This window comes from Trichomycterus rosablanca, chromosome 14, assembly GCF_030014385.1.
Source record: "Trichomycterus rosablanca isolate fTriRos1 chromosome 14, fTriRos1.hap1, whole genome shotgun sequence".
Taxonomy (NCBI): domain Eukaryota; kingdom Metazoa; phylum Chordata; class Actinopteri; order Siluriformes; family Trichomycteridae; genus Trichomycterus; species Trichomycterus rosablanca.
Window position 1 is genome coordinate 28,637,911 of NC_086001.1, and position 22,986 is coordinate 28,660,896.

Below are 22,986 nucleotides of genomic sequence, written 5' to 3' on the forward strand. Positions count from 1 at the left end.
TTCCCACGCCTTAATAACGCGTGGCCACGACTTACTTAACGCGTTCCCACGCCTTAATAACGCGTGGCCACGACTTACTTAACGCGTTCCCACGCGTTACTAAGGCGTGGGAATGCGTTACTAAGTCGTGGCCACGCGTTACTAAGGCGTGGCCACGACTTAGTAACGCGTGGCCACGACTTACTTAACGCGTTCCCACGCCTTAGTAACGCGTGGCCACGACTTAGTAACGCGTGGCCACGACTTACTAAGGAGTGGGAATGTACAAGGGGCTCCGTTCTTACACCCAGGAAATTGCATATTACATCAAGGCTCCAAAACAAACAATCTACGGCTCCCTAGAAAATGGAGAGTGAATTGATTTCTTTTTATTTCCATCTTGGAATGAATTATGCTGATATTTTGGAGTCTCTTGCAGTGAGACATGGCATAATCCTGAGCAAGAGACATTTGCTTCGCAAACTGAAAGCACATGAACTCAGACGCAGACAGTATACAGACTTGGCAGAAGTGACAGATTTCATCGCCCAACAAATTGATGGACCTGGAAGGCTACACGGCTACAGATGGATGTTCAGCAAATGCCTGGAACGGGGCATTAAAGCAAGAAAGGAAGATGTTCGACTGATCCTTGCAGCTCTAAACCCAGGTGCCTCAGCAATGCGTTGCAGACGGCGACTTAACCGTAGGCGGTATTTTGCTGAAGGGCCTAACTACATCTGGCATGTAGATTCTTATGACAAATTGAAAACCTATGGGATCTGCATTAATGGCTGCATCGATGGCTTTTCCCGTAAAGTAATTTGGCTTAAAGCAGCCCACACGAGTAGTGACCCACGGGTTATAGGAGGGTACTTCTTGGAAGCCGTGGATCAGGTAGGCGGCTGCCCCAGGATCGTCCGTACAGACTTGGGGATGGAAAATGTGGTGATTCGTGACATGCAAAGATTCCTCCGCCAAGATGATACTGATGACAAAGCTGGAGAAAGGAGCTTTATCAGTGGGTCAAGTACTACAAACCAAAGAATTGAGAGTTGGTGGGGAATGATGCGCAAACAAGGTGTGGAATACTGGATACAGCTGCTTGGGGAACTGAAAGACGAGGGCTTGTTTATTGGCGACTTTCTGGACAAGTCACTTATACAGTTCTGCTTTCGAAACATTATCCAGGTAAGAACACCACCCAACCTAACCCATCATATGAGGAGTGTTTTATGTTAAATATAAATAGTATATATCACACAGGGAATGCCTTTTGTTTATTTGATAGCTATTACTAGCAATGCTGCGCAGGTCTGACCTACTTATACCTATAGAAGCGCTGAGCTCCGGTCATCTGACCGCTCTGACTATCGGTGGCATGAAATGGAGTCCAGTGATTACCAATCCTGGCATTTAAAATCCATATCCCTGTATATTTTGAAGTTCTCACTTTTTATACCAACACTGAACTAACAAATCATCTCATTAGGAGTTATAGCTCAAGCACGAAACACTAACTGTGCGCGTGGATGAGTTAGAATCTTCGTGGCGAATTTAAAAGGTTAGCGCGAGCGAACCAGTTAACGGACACTCAACGGTTTTGTAAGCTATAGCCCGAGACGCTGCTCTTCTACCCGTCAAAACCATCGATTTATTGTAGCATATAGTTGCTTTTTGTATATAGTAATTCCACTGACTTTTCTTCAATACATCTTCCCTGAGTATAAGTTACATTCCTGTTTGCATACAAAGTATTTACCCCCATTTACAAAGTAAGTAGCACTAGCTAGCTAACTTGGCTAGCATTACGACTTTAGCTTGAAGCAAAAAAAAAAACTAGCTATAGCATTAGCCGGAAATAGTTTTGGTATTTGTTAGTTAGAAGTGTCAATTCTGAATACAATTCTGTTAACTTAACACTACTAGCGAAGGTTACATCAGTGGCGTAATTACGGGCTAAACGACTTTTGCTAGCAAGCACTAGTATCCTCACTAATTGGCCTTCTAGCGAGCTAGCTAACCTCATCACTTCTGTAAGTCGCTCTGGATAAGAGCGTCTGCTAAATGCTGAAAATGTAAATGTCTAATTTTAGCTTTAGCTAACGCTAAGAAACATGCCTTTAGAAAAACACAAAATGTTAGTATTACCTCTCTGCAGACTTTTAAGCAGTGAAAATTTCAACATACTACGTGAAATCCCTCCGTTTCTCATCAGCTGCAGCTAAACCACTCACCTTTAGTTCTTTGGGTTTTTTTTTTTTGAGAAGTCACGCCTCTCCACATAAAGCATGTGATACATGCTTCAGCCAGTTAAATAAATAGTAGGCGGGTTCCCTACATCCGCAAAGGGCCGGTGTGGCTGCAGGTTTTCATAAAGTAGCCTGGGCACATATACTTGTGTAATCAGTTGGCCTCAGTCTTTAAACAGTTAACCTGATGTGCTCTGGCTTGTCTGGAAAGAAATCCAGCAGTTAACTGTCCAGCTCTGGACAATGCTGAATAAAAATACACAGGTTCTTTCAAACATCAAGAAACTATATATTAAAGAAGCATGGTACATTCAGTCGTTCAATGGATAGTTAACATTATCTCCCATTTATTATTAAATACATGTGTAAAAATGATCAAACCTACATTTAAATATATTTACCTTCACTATAGTTGAGCAGTCAAAAAAGTGCACAAAATCAGGAACTTTGCAAACATTTCAACACACCACAGGGTCAGTGTTCCCAGATAGTGATTAAGATCAATCCAGGATTACTTTTTTCCTTATGGAAAACTGTCAAAGGGTTTTCTGAGTGATGCCACAGAAGATCCACGTTTGTTACCATAAAATACAAAGTTTGCACAAGGAACGTGAGAGTGTGAAGAACCTTTACATTAAAAAACAAAAAACACAACCTTTTCCAAATTAAGATTCTTTAAGACTTCTTCACACTCACACATCCCTTCTACAAACATAGTATTTTATGGAACCAAAAGTAGTTCTTCTGTGGCATGACTCAGAGAACCCTTTGACAAAACAATGATTTTTTTCAAGGGTTCGTTAGTTAAGGAAGTAGTTCTACTTAGAACTATGACTTCTATATGGAACAATTTCATGCTTAAAAGGTTCTTTGCATAGTGAAATGGTTCTTTAGATTGATGGAGATTGTGTTGTGCATGGTTCTATATAGCACCAAAAGGGTTCTTCTACTGTTACAAGCTTGACATTGTAACACTACAAGCACCCTCTTGGTGCTAAATAGAAACATGTACAACGAATTCTCCATTCTATATAGGTCCTTAATGCTCATGGTCATTCACTTTACTAAAGAACCCTTGAAGAACCATATATTTTTTTAAGTGAGTACACTTATCAAAGGAGTATGGATTATTTACCATATTAACCTTTTTTTATACAATTACTCACAGTTGTCTTCTTATAATCAGGTTCACTAGCAAGACAGGTGCGCAGAAGACAAAGGTATGTAATGAACAAGCAATAGATCATTTAATAACTTTAATAACATACATTGAATGTGACAATGATTCTGTTTTGTATCTTTTGTCTAACTGTACAGAATGTCTTGCAGAAAACCATCATATTGGACACTTAGGCGAAAAACAAAAGCATGGGTTGATCGAGACTTAGAGTCAATTCAGGCACAAGGGGGGGAGGGGGGGCAGAGCATTGATTCAGAAATGGAAAACAATGCTCTACTTGAAGACGAAGACCACGATGATGATGATTTGGAGTTCATGGATTGCCAATCTGCTGTGTGTAAAAATGACCTCAGTTGCATTACTAATGATGGATTTTTTGACTGTGAGGACTTTGATTCTGGATCAGAGTCAGAACTGGAGTTTAATTCTTTGCGTGATGAACTAGCAAAATGGGCAATTCAACACCACATCACGCACAGTGCAATAAATGCACTGCTAGATGTCCTTGGCAAGTATCACTCAATCTTGCCAAAAGATGCCAGGACACTCTTGAGTACAGCAAGATCAAATGATCTTGCAATTCAGGATAAAGCCGGTGGTCAGTACTACTACTTTGGTGTGCTCCAATCAATTACACACATTCTGCAAAAAAACAAGGGTTTAGTGACCAATACAAAACACCTGAAACTTCAAGTCAATATTGATGGGCTACCACTTTTCAAAAGCTCACCAACGCAGCTGTGGCCCATCCTTGGCACTGTTATTAACTTGCCTCATCATGAGCCAGTGACAATTGGGCGGTTTTGTGGTGAAAGAAAGCCTAATTCACCAAACGAGTTTCTTGATGACTTTGCATTAGAGATAGCCAAGCTTGCTGAGGGGTTTGACTTTGAGGGAGTAAGGTTAACTTTGCAGCTCTCTTCAATGGTCTGTGATGCCCCAGCTCGTGCTTTTATTAAGTGTATAAAAGGTCACACAGGGTACCATGAGTGTGAGAAATGCACACAGGAAGGCGTTTACATAGACAACAGAATGACGTATCCTAGAACCGACCTGCCACAACGGACAGATCAAAGTTTCAGGAATAAGACCGATTTGGATCACCACCATGGTATTTCAGCTCTAGAAAAGACATCTCTGGGAATGGTATCTGGGTTCCTTCTTGATTACATGCACCTTGTGTGCCTAGGTGTCATGCGGCGACTTCTGTACCTGTGGCTGAAGTTAGGTGCTCTCACTTGTAGGCTGTCCAACTTTCAGGAAAACGCATTAACGGAAAGGCTGCTGGGTATCCAAAGCTATGTACCTATTGAGTTTGCACATCGACCAAGGACTCTCAGAGAAATTGACAGGTGGAAAGCCACAGAGTTTAGACAATTTTTATTGTACACTGGCCCTGTTCTGCTCAAAGATACATTGAGCACCGCAGTGTACCAAAGTTTTCTGCTGCTATTTGTGGGCATTTTCATCCTTAGCAACAATACTCTGATTGAGGACTATCTTGAATATGCCAATAACATCCTAGGTCTTTTTGTTTCTCATTTTGGACAGCTCTATGGCCCTAAATTTGTGTCGTACAATGTTCACAATCTAGCGCATCTTGCGCAAGACGTTAAAAATCACGGTGTTCTTGACAGCTTCAGTGCCTTCCAATATGAAAACCACCTGAGTAAAATGAAAAAAATGATTAGAAAACCTAGCAGCCCACTCAGTCAAATTGTAAAAAGACTGTCAGAGGTACCATGGAGAGATAGCCCAGAAAAAGAGATATGTTTATTAAGACAAAGCATCTCTGGTCCTCTTCCTTCACCTTTTTATGGTGCAACCCAATACAAAAAGCTGGTAACACCACAGTTCACTGTCAAGCTTGACCAGGCCAACAGTTATATTTACCTTGAGGGAAAAGTTGCAAAGGTTAAAAATATCATCTCTTGCAGGAATGAGGTATTTGTGGCATACAGCAGATTTGAGCAGCATGAATCATTCTTTGATTATCCACTGTCATCATCTACCTTTGGCATATATTTGGTTCATGGGCTCACAAGAACGATACATTTCTGCAAAGCTGATCAAATAGAGGGGAAGGCCTTCCTAATTCCATATAAACACAAATTTGTGTCAATTCCACTCTTGCATGCAAAAACTCAGTAAATGTGTACTACCTTTCATAATGTTTGGAATCACTAGCAAGAATTTTTTTATATCCAAAACTAACTACAATGTGGATTTAAATATAGCAAACTACATATCAAACTGTCTATTCAATTAATTCAATATTTTTTATTTTATTTTTTAAAAGTGATAAATCAAATACTGCAATTTTGTTTACCATTTTTGTTTACCCTGAAATGTAAGCATCACATTTGATAAGTGGAGAATTGTGTGTGTAATGTAAAACTAGAAGTTTCAGATAATTAGGAAGCTACAAATGTAGCACAATATCCAAAATGTAGATGTATCCAGAGTAATGAACGTGTGTATAAAAACACACACACACACACACACACACACACACATACTGGTAATTATGGTATATGAGGACACCTGACTCAGTACCTACTTTATGGGGACACCACTTTCCACATATGCTATCAATGTGCAAGTAACTCCCAAAAATGTATTTAAACCTGCTAAAGATACATCCAAATTAGAATCACCTTTTTATTTTAAAATCATGGAAATATCATATACCTGACATTTTACAGCCTTAGAGAGACATGACCTGAAGAGTGTTTAAAAGGACACGCATGGTTTATCAGCACACACCACATACACAAACACAAACATGAGCAGATACTGTCTTAAGAGGACAATCAAAGGCATAAAAGGACACATAATCTGCCTGTCTTTTCAATCTAATGTAACCAATATTTTAAAGACAGCTTTGTTTTTGCCAATCTGTCATCAATATATAAATATACAGTGCCATCAGAAAGTATTCACACCCCTTCACTTTTCCCACATTTTGTTACGTTACAGACATATTCGAAATCCGATTTGAGTTTAGTTTTCTTTTTAAAAAATCTACACGAAATAACCCATAATGACAAAGAGAAAACATGTTTTCAGACATTTTTGTAAATCTTTTAAAAATGTAAACATTTAAACATAATAGGTACATAAGTATTCACACCCTTTGATATGGAACTCAAAACCATCAAAAGGGATTTTTGTGAGGAGACTATTGGAAGTAGTTTTCAACAGCAACAACTATCTTAAAAACAGTATCTAAGACACTTTTTAAACAAAAAAATTTGCCCTTCTAAAATGGGAAATTCTGCTTTCTTGCATTTCTCGCACTCCAATTTTGAAGCCAAACGACCCTTTGTGGTTTGAAAACGACCGATATTTGAAATGCCTCATTACAGCAAGGACCTCCTTTGTTGTCCATGGCCTCCGAACTACTTTCCTTGTTGTCACTGTAGTATCAGGTACACCATCTACCAATGAAAAAGCCAAAAAGTCAAACAGAATATAGAATCCACAGACACCTGTAACACCCATTTCTTGTATTAAAAGCTGGTTCAATACTTGAACCAAATAACATTATTCTATAGCTTTAGTTATTCCATAACTAAAATAAACTGTTAGCTACTGTGTAGACAAGTTCAAAAATATGGCAAATAACATCCTGGTCATCAGGTTAAAAATTCGCCAATCACACTAGAGAAACAGTAAAATCCACTTTCAAAATCACCAAAACTAATGTTTTCAGTTGTTCTTAAGTGCTGATGAACATGCCCTTATACCTTTTACAGTCTCCAATTAAGAACCCCTAAAAAAACCCTGCTAGGTCTATAAAAAATCAAATATAAATCATGCATAATAAAGTGGCATGTGGATAACAAATAATGGTGATAAATCATGTGGATGTATGTATCTATATTGTAGGTGTTACAAGTACTGTAATGATCACTGTATTAGTACAAAAGTCAACACAGTATCCTGAAATACAAAATCAGCAAACCTTATGAAGCAGCTTTAAGTCAGGTATACAAAAAAAGTCAACACAGTATCCTGAAATACAAAATCAGCAAACCTTATGAAGCAGCTTTAAGTCAGGTATACAAAAACACACAAATGCCTTAGTCGAGCACAGAATAGGACACAACGCTCAACCTATCTAATTAGGAACAGATTTAAAAAAATCTAATATTTATTTACTGGGATGTCTAACTCCAGATGGTCATGACACAAGACACTTTGAGAAGCAAATGCAATAATCATTTGATCCATCCCCTCATTTATGAAGAGCAAAAAAGTACAAAATAAAATGTACACAGAACATCGACACTGTTGTAAAAAAATATAAATTAGAAGTAATCCTAAATAAAACCAAGTAACGATCACTGACTATCTACAAATACACTCTGAACAATCCCACATCCAGCTCTTACAAACCCAATCATGTCCTCACAAACCAGCCATCAGTCATGTTCACTCATACACAAACTACTTGGCTGATTCAGACAACTACACAACACAATTATACACAATGCTGAGCTTCAGAGTGTATTTGTAGATAAAGTTAGTGATCGTTACTTCTAATTGATATTTCTGCAACAGTCATGTTGGTGTACTCTACAACAATTGTGTTATCTCCTTCTAACTAGATAAACGATGACCCTGCGTTTGCTTCAAGTAACGCAACAATTCAAGACCATCTTGAATCAGACATCCCGATAAATAAATATTTCACTCATTGCAGTCTATTCATAATTAGATCAGCTCAACATTGTGGCAGTTATGAGGGATGTGTGTTTGTATACCTGACTTGAGACTGCTTTATAAGAACACAGTTTGGTTTGTGAGGACTTGGTACAAAAGTCAGCACAGTTTCCTGAAGCACAGAAACAGTGATCATTACAGTACTTGTAACACTTTGAGGAGTGATTTAGATGTCATTTCATATTTGTATTCATTATGTTTAAATTGTGCTCTGTACGATCTATGTACAGTCAGTAGGCTAAGTAGTTTGTGTATGAGTAGACGTGACACATGGCTGGTTTGTGAGGACATGATTGGGTTTGTAAGGACTGAACACGGCTTTGTTTATAGTGTATTTGTAGATAGTTAGTGACCATTAACGTTTTGCATGGTTTCATTAAGGATTACTTCCTACTGGTCTATAAGAGCAGGGATTGGTTTATAAGGGTTACCACAACATAACTATTTTCTGTAGTTGTCTGAATCAGCCAAGTAGTTGTGTATGAGTGGACGTGACTCATGTCATGTTCTCACAAACCAGCCATTTGTCATGTGTACTCATACACAAACTACTTATAAAGCAGTCTTAAGTCAGGTATACAAACACATATCCCTCATAACTGCCCAAGTCAAGTACAGAATAGGACCACACACAATGTTGAGCTGATCTAATTATGAATAGACTGCAATGGGTGAAATATTTATTTACCAGGATGTCTGATTCAAGATGGTCTTGAATTGTTACGTTACTTGAAGCAAACACAAGGTCATCGTTTATCTAGTGAGAAAAAGGAGATAACACAATTGTTGTAGAGTACACCAACATGACTGTTGCAGAAATATCAGCTAGAAGTAATCCTAAATAAAACCAAGTAACGATCACCGACTATCTACAAATACACTCAATCCCACATCCAGCTCTTACAAACCCAATCATGTCCTCACAAACCAGCCATCAGTCACGTTCACTCATACACAAACTACCTGGCTGATTCAGACAACTACACAACACAAGTATTATTAAGTTAAATAACTTTTAGCTCATTAGGTGAGCTGCTAGATGTCTCTGTTGCACTAAGAGTTACATGTAAATGCGGATTAAAGAGCTTTTCAGAGAACAATGTTACAAGAGGCTTTTCTAATGGCATCTACAGAGATAAACAACAAAACATATTTGTTGAATACGTAAAAGAGTTAAATTTACATTAACCCTAACATGCATTATTTAAACCTACAGTCAGTATTTATTGATAAACCAAGGCATATAATTATGTATTTGCTCTGTCTGATTGAAATATGGAATTTAAAATCAAATCCTCCATGTTCTTGAAATGGATGTTTGTCTATTTGTAGAGCACACCACAACTGATTTATACCCAGTTCTTAAATACTGACAAAATGTAATTATACCTCTTCAGGTTCCCCATTAACCCCTTATAAACCAATCCCTGCTCTTACAAACCAGTAGGAAGTAATCCTTAATGAAACCATGCAAAACGTTAATGGTCACTAACTTGATCTACAAATACACTATAAACAAAGCCGTGTTCAGTCCTTACAAACCCAATCATGTCCTCACAAACCAGCCATGTGTCACGTCTACTCATACACAAACTACTTAGCCTACTGACTGTACATAGATCGTACAGAGCACAATTTAAACATAATGAATACAAATATGAAATGACATCTAAATCACTCCTCAAAGTGTTACAAGTACTGTAATGATCACTGTTTCTGTGCTTCAGGAAACTGTGCTGACTTTTGTACCAAGTCCTCACAAACCAAACTGTGTTCTTATAAAGCAGTCTCAAGTCAGGTATACAAACACACATCCCTCATAACTGCCACAATGTTGAGCTGATCTAATTATGAATAGACTGCAATGAGTGAAATATTTATTTATCGGGATGTCTGATTCAAGATGGTCTTGAATTGTTACGTTTCTTGAAGGATCCATCATCATCAGTGGCATCAATGCTGTTGAAAACAAAAGAATTAGTAGTAATTAAAAAAAAAAAATTTATCAATCAATTAATTTTTCCAACCTTAAAACTACAAATGATCTAACCTTCACACTTTCTGTGAAAGCAAGAAACAGAACTTTTATAAACCTACATTGAAAAAAATCTGAGTGCTCACCAAACAATTTCTCTATTGTGTTTGAAATCTTGTTCCCCAAAAGAGTTAGCATCTTTTCCTGTGATTAGCCGTCCTTTGTACTGTAAAATAAAACTTCCTTTCTCGATATTTACTTTTGCAAATATGCTACGACCTGAAAGAGGTCAGCAAAAAATAAATAAAATTAAAATTAGGTGACATTTCCTCAAGCAGATATTCTGACAATACTACTCTTACCTCATTCTGTTGTTAGTTACTTGACTTTTGCATAAAAAGCTAACCATCTTTATCTTAATTCCTAAATCCTTTTAAGAACCCTTTTGAAATCAACTGGCCAAATATAATTTAAAGAGAAAGGTTTTGTACTGTTATTTACTACTTGTTTAATAGGATTTTAATGTCATGTTTTACACTTGGGTTACATTCATGACAGAAACAGTAGTTACTCATTACACAAGATTCATCAGTTCAAAAGTTATATATAGTACAGTTCACAATATATATATATATATATATATATATATATATATATATATATATATGTATATTGTCTCTAATTCCCCTCATTTGCATGTCTTTGGACTGTGGGAGGAAATCCAAGCGGACACGGGGAGAACATGCAAACTCCACACAGTAATAAGATAATATATAAAATTATGTATAATGTATGTAATATGTATGTATTTTTCCTTAAAAAGGGGCTATTCTAAGAAAGAAAGTTGTTTTCTAACGTCTCACCTGCCATGTTATGTGAATTACACATATAGTGTCTGGCCCTTTAAGAATGTTAAGTGCACTATAGGGGCATATGGAGCGAGTGTGTAGGGAAGAGATCTGAAATGGCACAGTGTCCGCCTGTGTTTCTGTTCTGTTAATCAGCGTTCTGCTTCATGTACTTTTAAGAAACGCAAATCACCACATTTCAAACTAATTAATGTGTATTATTTTTACAAATAGGTGTTTTTAGAGGATATATTCAAAATAAAATACATACCAGGTGAAGGAATATGAGGAGATTCACCTCCTGAGCAACTCCTCTGGAGCTCCGCTGTATGTGTTCAGGCTCCTCCGGGCGCGCGGCTGTGTGTATATTTTGGCGGGAGTGTGTATCCAGCTGACGCTCTAACTCACGATTTTGTCGATACACAAGCGCTTACACAAAACCGGTCTGAGGTTTACCGGGACCATTTATAAATAAACCAGTAACCATGGAACCGTTTATCATTTATAATATCTAACTACTGTAGTAGTTGTGTCTCTGAACTACCTACAGATCCAGTCTACTTTTATAAAGTGTAAATCACTAAAGGCTTAAAAAAAACAGCATTAAACATGCAGGATTTACGGGGACACCAAAAGTGTCCTTATAAACCCAGAGTCCCCATAATGCTGGTATGTATTCAGGAATATTGTCCCCATAAGTCATACATACCAACACAATTATACACACACGTCAGTTCACAATCACGCCTTACACACAACACACACAATTATACACACACGTCAGTACACAATCACACCTTACACACAACACACACACACACAATTATACACACACGTCAGTTCACAGTCACACCTTACACACAACACACACACGCACAATTATACACACACGTCAGTTCACAGTCACACCTAACACACATAACACACACACATTACCTACACTCTAAAAAGAAATGTGTTAAAAACGACACACACTGTGTGGAATTTCAACATGTGAAGAGTGTGCTCAGGGACGACACATACTGTGTTGATTTAAACACAGTAAATGTGTCATCCTGTTTTTGCACACCCACCGTGTTAGGATACTTAACACACACAATGTGTTGTTCTTACACAATGTGTGTTGATTATGTGTAATCAAGAAAATGGGTAAAATAAAGTGTACAATATTACAAATGTTTAAATACCATTCTTTTTTTGTGACAAGTGATAAATTAAAACAAATTACAAACAGTTTAACAGTAAAGGTACAAAATATATCTTTCTTGAACTTTTCTTTTCCATTCTTAAAGATGACTCGTAAAAGGTCTGTTTCTCTGTCCTAAAAGAAAGACAAAAAATATCATTACAAGGTACTGTGTTTCTCTCTCAGAGAGTCTAGTGTAATCACATTACAAAATATTAACTGAATTAGACATTTACAACATTAAATATTTGATTAGTCAACCAACCAAATGAGTAATCAGCTAACACAACTAATATTCCTCCAAATTTGTCATGTCTCCAATTATTCACATAGGCTGTTTAACAACTATTAAACAAGTCACCTGAAAACTAGTTACAGCTACAAGCTAAAATGTTTCCTGTACCAGAATAAAGTAAATGGGATGATGTATTTTGGAAGAGTTGTGCTTTACCCTAAATATATCCACCACTACCAGCTTTAACGCTAATAACAATAAGCAATGTTCCTGACGATTCGATTTAAAGAACCGATTCTTCCGAACCGATTCTGCACCTCCGAACCGACTGCATTAGATCCTCTTAAATCCTAATGAATCAATCGATTCAGTTTTTAGATTCATTTAAACAGATGATTTAAAAGAACCGATTCAGTAAAACGAACTGAGCTAAACTAAGCTAAAGAAAAATGTTAAAATGATTAAAATTCGCTTCTCATAATGAGATTTAACTGAAATAATGTTACTGAATCACTGTAACCACACAGTCCCAATAGATCAGTTAAGTAAATTACCCTGAGAAAACTCAACACACAGAGGGTTACTATGGTAACCTCATCTACAGTCATTCTGTGGTGGCGCCATTTTGACCAAACTAAAAGTCCAATTTACGGTTAGCCAGTTAGCTAACGATAAATAATACCAATAAAAAGAAAGACTTGTCAGGTTTAACAGAACATTTATTACTGAATAGGAACAGAAAAGCAAACTTAGGTTTATATTAATGTAATTCAGTGCCTCCTTTTTTACCTAACTAAGTCAATTGTGAGTCGATTGTAAGTTAAAACAGGTCACAGGGTTAAAACCTACTTTTTATAGCTTTGCTTGACTTCATAAAACACACAACAAAACACTGATAAACATGAACTAAATAAACATTAATAAAACATACTGCTCCTGCTCCTTTCCTTGCATGGTCCAAGAAGAGGAAATCAAGCATGAAACACAGATATACATGATAGGAGAAATGTGATTAACGCATATTTTTTATTAATTAATTTATTTTTAATCTTCCATGTGAAATAATCTATGTTTCTAGTCAGAAATAAATTTTTTTATCCAACAAATATATTTTTACGCAATGTATTTTCTCACAGTTCTACACATAAATGTGTAGACTAACTATTGGAGTTACTTTACACGCGTCTGTGTAAGAAGTGGCCAGAAATGACACAAAACATGTTACAGACCACAGGACACAGCAGTTGTGTAGAAAAAATGACACATTACTTTTTAGAGTGTAGCTTCCGAGAACAGGTGTTCTCAGGGTGGTGTGGCCGTAAACGAGAGACGCTGTAAACAAGCTGCTTCTTATAGAGGACCGTCGTTCAGGCTTTCTAAATAAATAAATAATTAAACGCTTAAAACTGTTTAGGTTAGGTTGTCAAATTTCAGGCATATGTAAACAAAAATCTCAAGTGGGCGACTAAAGAAATGTATTTATTTATAAATAGTGTTCATGGTTTTACGCTTTATGTTTAACTGATAAACTATCTGATGAAGTAAAAGCTCTGAACCTTTTCTGTATTTTGGCTCCGCTGTTCCTCATGTTTCATGTTTACAGTTTCTTCATTTTGCACTAATTACTAAACTTGTGTTTTTACTTTCCCGGTTGTTTCTGTGGTATTTGTGTGATTAGCTGATAGTCCTGCACTGAGGATACTGTGGGTCACTGTCAGTGTTGCCAACTCCTCAGTAAGGAAAGTAGCTATTGGCTGTCCTAAAAGTCGTTAGAAGTCGCTAAATGACGCCATCGCCTAATTTGCATAAGGGTTAGCACATGTGGATAGGTCTATATATTATTGTAAACTATAGGTAGCACATCTCAATAGATCCATTGATCTGTATCTCATATAGTAAAAATGTAGTATGTTTACATGTATCTCAGGCATGTAGTAAATAATAGTCTAACCCTCTATGAGGAATATCTTCTAAAGTTTTGCCTCTGTGATTTATCAGACCCTGTTGGATAAGATCCCAGTGAGAAATCTATAGATCACACAGATCTTATTTATAGCTACAAAAACATGGAATAAGGAACAAATCATTAGACCTGAACTGACAAGGGAAAAGCAACAAAAATAGTTTTATGTATACAAACAGCTAAGTACAAGCTAACATAATAAATGCTCAACATATTCACTCAGTAATGAACTTTATTAGACACGACCTTTACTGTATCAGCTGAACTGCTAAGAAAGCACAAAACTGAAAAATAACCGAATACATTTTGTGTTATCGTAATGTTAAGGTCGCAGATGGTTATTTAAAAATGATTGGCTTTCCTAGATGTATCACTGAACGCATGTATAAACGTGGTTAAATAAAACGTTAACACATAGCATTAGATAAACAACTGTTATTCAACTGTATGCAATCACGTATAATTTGAGCACCTTGCATAGTTCTAAAATAGAATACAAAATTAGTCACATAATAACAGCATTACATACACTTAAACTTTACACTTTTAAAGGAATTAAAACTAAAACCACACATTACTAACCGCTAGCAGAAAGAAATTAGGCAAAGGAAGCACAGAATTATAGGCGTTCCACTCAACGAGTCAAAAACAGATGTGCACATGCTCGGTAGGACAAATCGATGGTATTGGGTAAAATAAATCAACAGAACAACAGCAGCACCCGCTGCTCGGTGAGGACAGTAACTGCAGAACGATATGTGCTCTCACGTCCGAGTCTCCAAAAGTCTCCAATAGCACCAGAAAAAGTCTCTAGAGGGTCTGAAAACTCGCTAAATATAGCTAAGCTGGCAACACTGAGTATTACACTGTTTATTAGCCTGACTTAAACGTTAGCAAGTCATGTGACCCGTGTGTACCATCCAATGAAACAGCTGTGCACATGTCTCTGTGGCGCAATCGGTTAGCTCGTTCGGCTGTTAACCGAAAGCTTGGTGGTTCGAGTCCACCCAGGGACGAGTGTCTTTTATTGCACAACCTGCCTGTTGATCAAACGGATATGAGACACAAAAACAATGTGTAGTCCCACAGAATAGTGGAAATAAGTAACTGATAAACATCCAGTAAACAACAGTCCTACAAGCACAAATATCCTCCTGATAAGTCACTGGAGACCGGCTGTCCAAAGTGGAAGAACGTCCTTTTGGTTTCTGTAGATGTTAAATGAAGTCGCCCAACGTGGGGCTCGAACCAACAACCTTGAAATTAAGAGTCTCATGCTCTACCGACTGAGCTAGCCAGGCTTAAGCAGCATGTCAGAACAGACAGCTCATCGGTCAGACCATCAGAGAGATGTAGGTTTAATTCACTAACATCACAACCAGATTAAGAACTAATTAACAGTTTACAAACAAACAAAATTCAGAATAAGCAACAGAAACAGACACAGACTTGCTGTCGCTTTTAAACTACTACACAATTACTGAACCCGCTCCATTATGCTTTAAACCTCAGTGTATATTATCTGGAAACAGATGCTCTTCATATAGAAATATGCTTTACATTTGCTTGATGGTAATAACTCTTAGTGAAGTCTTAATGAACAATTAAAACATCAATTCAGGTTGTTTTTAGTTCAACTGGGAAAAAATATTAACAGTAGCTCAACTTCCTAAAACCCAGAATCTACACGTACAAATCCTAGGACCTGAGTCGTATCTGCTCCAGTCACTGGTTGGTGGCATTAAGCGCAGTCAAGAACTTTAAGAAATATATAGTTTAAACAGAACACACATATAAGAACCTACAAAACCTCTTAGATGTGTATTAAAAAAAGTCTGAACATAAAAAAATGACTAGACAGTGATGTCTGAAATAGGACTGAGATCTCAGATCATTAAAATAACATGAAACTGCTGCATTTCTGGCGCAATAACAACCAAATTCAGTTTAGGAGCTGCTCATTTCTGCAGATCTTCACTGTAAGTGTGCAGACTCTCAAATGGTTTTTGTGCTGCCATGCAGCTGGTTGAATGGGGTTAGTGTAGAATTATGTACAAAGATCTTAAGAGCATAGATGAACTGGCCGGTGTTAGGATTTTTGGAACATAACATCATTATTAAACATCATTATTAAACATAAATTCAATATGGGAAGTTTTACGGCATTTTTCCAAGTTTTACGACATCCAGGCCGCATGGCCTATTGTTCAAAATGGCGCTGCGCATGCTCCCTTTGTTCAAAATGGCGCCGTGACCCGGATCCCTCCCTGACTCCTACTGAGGGGGGGAGGCGGAGCCCTGGGCTTTTTAGCACATTTCATTGGCTCCAACAGCAGCGGCGGAGGAGGAGCCTAGACTAGTTTAAAAAGAGAGGCGCGTTGAGAAGCTGGCTCTCTTGCTTTGGTGGTTGTGTTTCTAGACTGCAGGAGAAAAGAGCGCCGATCGGCCTAGCTCTGGCATATATTCACAGATCATTTTTACACTTAATAAAGTGTTTTAAAGAGTACTTTCTGGACTTCCCGACTGCTTTCTTCAGGACCTCGCGACAAAAGATTCATCCTAACACCGGTTAGCTCAGTTGGTTAGAGCGTGGTGCTAATAATGCCAAGGTTGCGGGTTCGATCCCTGTACGGGCCACAGCCTCTTTAACGATTAAACGTAGCATGGCTGAGAGAGAGTCAGGTAAGCATGTGCTGTGTATCAGGACTTTCTAACCTGAGTAATTTAATAACTGAAAGTAAGAATACCACCCTGTTCTTCTGCCATCTTTAATTCGGGCTTCATTTCACCTAATGGCAGAAGACTAAAAGAAATTTAGACAGTGTAGAATGAAAGTATTAGGAAAATATGAGATTAAAAGCATCAGCCTTTATTTATTCTTGAATCATAACAGTTGACCTGATAAAACATGAAATATCTTGAGTTCATATCTGCAGTGGAATAAGAATCAGTGTAAATGTAAGAAACTCTTGTCTTTTTATTGGCATTTTACTGAGCAAAACTCAAGAGAGTTGAACAAAACGTGGTGCTTTTAAAGACGTGAATTTTCCTGAACACCATAAATCTTTCCTTCTGACTTATTAGTATTATTATTTTAATTAATATCAACATAAAGTGTAAAACTTTATATTTATTTATAAATAAATTTCATTAGTCGTCCTTTTGATATTTTTGTTTACATAAACAACACCTGAAATTTAACGAACTAACAATTTTAAGGTTTTAATTACTTATTTATTTATTTAGAAAGCCTGAACGACGGACGTCTATAAGAAGCAGCTTGTTTACAGCATCTCTCGCTTACGGCCACACCTTCCTGAGAACACCCGATCTAGGAAGCTAAGCAGGGTCGGGCCTGGTTAGTACTTGGATGGGAGACCGCTTGGGAATACCAGGTGCTGGAAGCTTTTATTCACACACACCCACCTTCACTCCAAACCTCCTGTTACACACTGACCCAGCGGCTTTTTCTTCATCAAAGCTACACAATGAGACAAAGATCAGCTCATACTTTCATTCTTACTACAGTAAAACACATTCAACTGACTTTTAAAGTGAAGATTAAAATGTTGTACAGACATCGTCTCCATCTAGTGGTGCTAGAAATAAATTACAGCTTGTTACTTGGGTACAGATTTGTAACATTATTATTATTTTATTTGTATAATATAAAAGTGTTTATAAGTGAAAGTGTTTATGGCTCTTCTGTCCAAAGTGTTTTTGTAAACCTGCAATGGCGACTGTTTTTGGTATGCAGGGGTCAGGACATGAGTTATTTTAACTTGCTAAAGTTTTTAACAGGGACAAAAATGTTTGTGTAGCAGGGCTGGACACGCCTCACTATTGAAGTGGAAGGTAAACACACACTCCTGCAAGAATGGAAATAGTAAGTAAGTACAATGTTTTTATAAAGCTATAAAACTACTTCCACTGACCAAAGTACACAGCATTCATATGAATGAACAAAACACAGACAAATAACATGAACCTGAAGGTATGAACTTACATTGTAGAAAAGAAAAACAAGCCAGTAGCAGCAGTGTGCACATTAAACCATTTACAGAAGGGTCATTAAGTTTGGCTAATTAAAATAATGGCATGGTTTAACAGCAGCTTAGCATTAATAAATTTCCATTAGCACTGTATCGCTCAGGTAGCTTTAGAGAGGACTACAGTCAGTCCTAGACGTTCTTCCAAGCAGTTCCTCTAATGTCATGTTTAGTTCTCCAACATGCTTCTCTAACTCTGTTCTTTCTTCTACCTTTTACAATCTGATCATCTGATAATCTGAGTCTGATTCCTGTGTGTTACAGTGTTTACAGAGTTCAGATACAATTTCTCTCCAGTGTGAATGCATTGGTGTAATTTGAGATGACAATGTTGATTAAAACTCTTGGATCCACACTAAGATCACTGATATGGTTTATCTCCAGTGTGAATGCGCTGGTGTATTTTACGGTCACTTTGTATATTAAAGCTTTTCTCACACAGAGCACTGATACGGTTTCTCTCCAGTGTGAATGTGCTGGTGTATTAACTCTATTCTGCAACCTTTATACGCCCTGCATAAACTGGCAGATAGATAACTCCTCCACCAATCACCACGCTGTAGAAGATGTTTAGTTCAACTCTGTTTAATGGCAAACTGGAAGTAGTTTAAAACTAAAAGAAGTAAAAACAACACGTTTATAAACTTCAGCACATCAAGACATGAATATCAAATAATATTTAAGTTTAAAGTCCATATGCATATTATTCCAAGTTATGCATTTCAATACTAATGATCCAACATGTGCGAATTCATTTAACTTAATGCATCATGAGCTAACCTGATTCAAGCATGTAATACATAATCAACTAATACTCTTAATAAACATCAATTAAAACATCTGTTAACAAATAAACATACCCACAATGCATCCAAAGGCATGAAATGAACTTCACGAGGCTCCACTACATTCTCGTACACGAATCGCTTCACTTAGTGAACCGCTACAATGAATCATCATCAGTTACCAAACGACTCTTAAACAAACAGTAAACATTTACCACATGAACTGTATTAACAGCACAAACTCTGTTGATTAAAATCTAGTACCGACTCTGTTAGTATCTGATTCCGGATGCAGATAATGTTTCTCTCCAGTGTGAATGCGCTGGTGTCTTTTGAAAACACTCTGTTGATTAAAACTCTTCCCACACTGTGAGCACTGATATGGTTTCTCTCCAGTGTGAAGGCCCTGGTGTATTTTGAGCTCACTCTGTCTATAGAAACTCTTTCCACATTGTGAGCACTGATATGGTTTCTCTCCAGTGTAAATGCGCTGGTGGATTTTGAGACTAGACTGTATAAAAACTCTTTCCACACTGTGAGCACTAATACAGTTTCTCTCCAATGTGAATGCGCTGGTGTGTTTTGAGAGTATCCTGTCGATTAAAACTCTTCTCACACTGTGAGCACTGATACGGTTTCTCTCCAGTGTGAATGCGCTGGTGTTTTTTGAGATTACTCTGTATATTAAAGCTTTTTCCACACTGTGAGCACTGATACGGTTTCTCTCCAGTGTGAATGCGCTGGTGTTTTTTGAGAGATTCCTGACTGTTAAAACTCTTACCACACTGTGAGCACTGATACGGTTTCTCTCCAGTGTGAATGTGCTGGTGTGTTTTGAGATTACCCTGTCGATTAAAACTCTTTCCACACTGTGAGCACTGATACGGTTTCTCTCCAGTATGAATGCGCTGGTGTGTTTTGAGATGAATCTGTATATTAAAGCTCTTTCCACACTGTGAGCACTGATACGGTTTCTCTCCAGTATGAATGCGCTGGTGTGTTTTGAGATGAATCTGTATATTAAAGCTCTTTCCACACTGTGAGCACTGATACGGTTTCTCTCCAGTGTGAATGCGCTGGTGTTTTTTGAGATGACAATGCTGATTAAAACTCTTCCAACATTGAGAGCACTGATACGGTTTCTCTCCAGTGTGAATGCGCTGGTGGATTTTGAGATTACTCTGGTACCTGAAGCTCTTCCCACACTGTGAGCAGACGTTTCCTTCTTCCTGTGTGGGACTGAGAGAGGTGTTAATGCTGACAGTACCAGAGGACGTTTGCTGATTACTGGAGCTTCTGGTGGGCGTCAGATCCTCATGTTCAGTCTTAATCTTCACCAGAGTCTCATATTTATCATGGTTGCAGCTCTTGATGTGATTGTGGAGCTGATTTTGGGTTGTAGAGGAACGTGGACACGAGGAGCAGCAGAAATCCTTGTTCAGTTCTGAAGCAGAAAATAATCAAATACATTTATAACATTATAAATAATCAAATACATTTATAACATTATAAATAATAAATACATTTATAACATTATAAATAATCAAATACATTTATAACATTATAAATAACCAAATACATTTATAACATTATAAATAATCAAATACATTTATAACATTATAAATAATCAAATGCATTTATAACATTATAAATAATCAAATACATTTATAACATTATAAATAATCAAATACATTAATAACATTATAAATAACCAAATACATTTATAACATTATAAATAACCAAATACATTTATACATTATAAATAATCAAATACATTTATAACATTATAAATAATCAAATACATTTATAACATTATAAATAATCAAATACATTTATAACATTATAAATAATCAAATACATTTATAACATTATAAATAATCAAATACATTTATAACATTATAAATAATCAAATACATTTATAACATTATAAATAATCAAATACATTTATAACATTATAAATAATCAAACACATTTATAACATTATAAATAATCAAATACATTTATAACGTTATAAATAATCAAATACATTTATAACGTTATAAATAATAAATACATTTATAACATTATAAATAATCAAATACATTTATAACATAATAAATAATCAAATACATTTATAACATTATAAATAATCAAATACATTTATAACATTATAAATAATCAAATACATTTATAACGTTATAAATAATCAAATACATTTATAACATTATAAATAATCAAATACATTTATAACATTATAAATAATCAAATACATTTATAACATTATAAATAATCAAATACATTTATAACATTATAAATAATCAAATACATTTATAACATTATAAATAATCAAACACATTTATAACATTATAAATAATCAAATACATTTATAACGTTATAAATAATCAAATACATTTATAACGTTATAAATAATAAATACATTTATAACATTATAAATAATCAAATACATTTATAACATAATAAATAATCAAATACATTTATAACGTTATAAATAATCAAACACATTTATAACATTATAAATAATCAAATACATTTATAACGTTATAAATAATCAAATACATTTATAACGTTATAAATAATAAATACATTTATAACATTATAAATAATCAAATACATTTATAACATAATAAATAATCAAATACATTTATAACATAATAAATAATCAAATACATTTATAACATAATAAATAATCAAATACATTTATAACATTATAAATAATCAAATACATTTATAACATTATAAATAATCAAATACATTTATAACATAATAAATAATCAAATACATTTATAACATAATAAATAATCAAATACATTTATAACGTTATAAATAATCAAATACATTTATAACGTTATAAATAATCAAATACATTTATAACATTATAAATAATCATATACATTTATAACATTATAAATAATCAAATACATTTATAACATTATTAATAATCAAACACATTTATAACATTATAAATAATAAATACATTTATAACATTATAAATAATCAAATACATTTATAACATTATAAATAATCAAACACATTTATAACATTATAAATAATAATATACATTTATAACATTATAAATATTAAAATACATTTATAACATTATAAATAATCAAATACATTTATAACATTATAAATAATCAAATACATTTATAACATTATAAATAATAAATACATTTATAACATTATAAATAATCAAATACATTTATAACATTATAAATAATCAAACACATTTATAACATTATAAATAATAATATACATTTATAACATTATAAATATTAAAATACATTTATAACATTATAAATATTAAAATACATTTATAACATTATAAATAATCAAATACATTTATAACATTATAAATAATAAATACATTTATAACATTATAAATAATCAAATACATTTATAACATTAAAAATAATAAATACATTTATAACATTATAAATAATCAAATACATTCATAACATTATAAATAATCAAATACATTTATAACATTATAAATAATCAAATACATTTATAACATTATAAATAATCAAATACATTTATAACATTATAAATAATAAATACATTTATAACATTATAAATAATCAAATACATTCATAACATTATAAAAAATCAAATACATTTATAACATAAATAATCAAACACATTTATAACATTATAAATAATCAAATACATTTATAACATTATAAATAATCAAATACATTTATAACATTATAAATAATAAATACTGTTAGTAATTGTTAAACTGAGATCTGATGCTAAAGTCCTGTAACGTGATTCATCCTGCATTCATCATTTCCTGCTCACACTGA

General features: G+C 35.0%; 1 long non-coding RNA gene and 2 pseudogenes across 1 annotated transcript; 2 read left to right on the plus strand and 1 right to left on the minus strand.

Annotated features, from left to right (window-relative positions):
- Window positions 1-22,986, plus strand: part of LOC134326773 (zinc finger protein 208-like) — a 92,977-nt pseudogene that overhangs the window by 64,661 nt on the left and 5,330 nt on the right.
- Window positions 6,144-11,304, minus strand: LOC134326850 (uncharacterized). The gene is made up of 2 exons (XR_010014611.1): window positions 11,234-11,304; window positions 6,144-6,851 (listed from the first exon to the last, which is right to left on the minus strand). It is a non-coding gene; the product is annotated as an uncharacterized LOC134326850 (long non-coding RNA).
- LOC134327205 (5S ribosomal RNA) lies at window positions 17,645-17,753 on the plus strand (annotated as a pseudogene).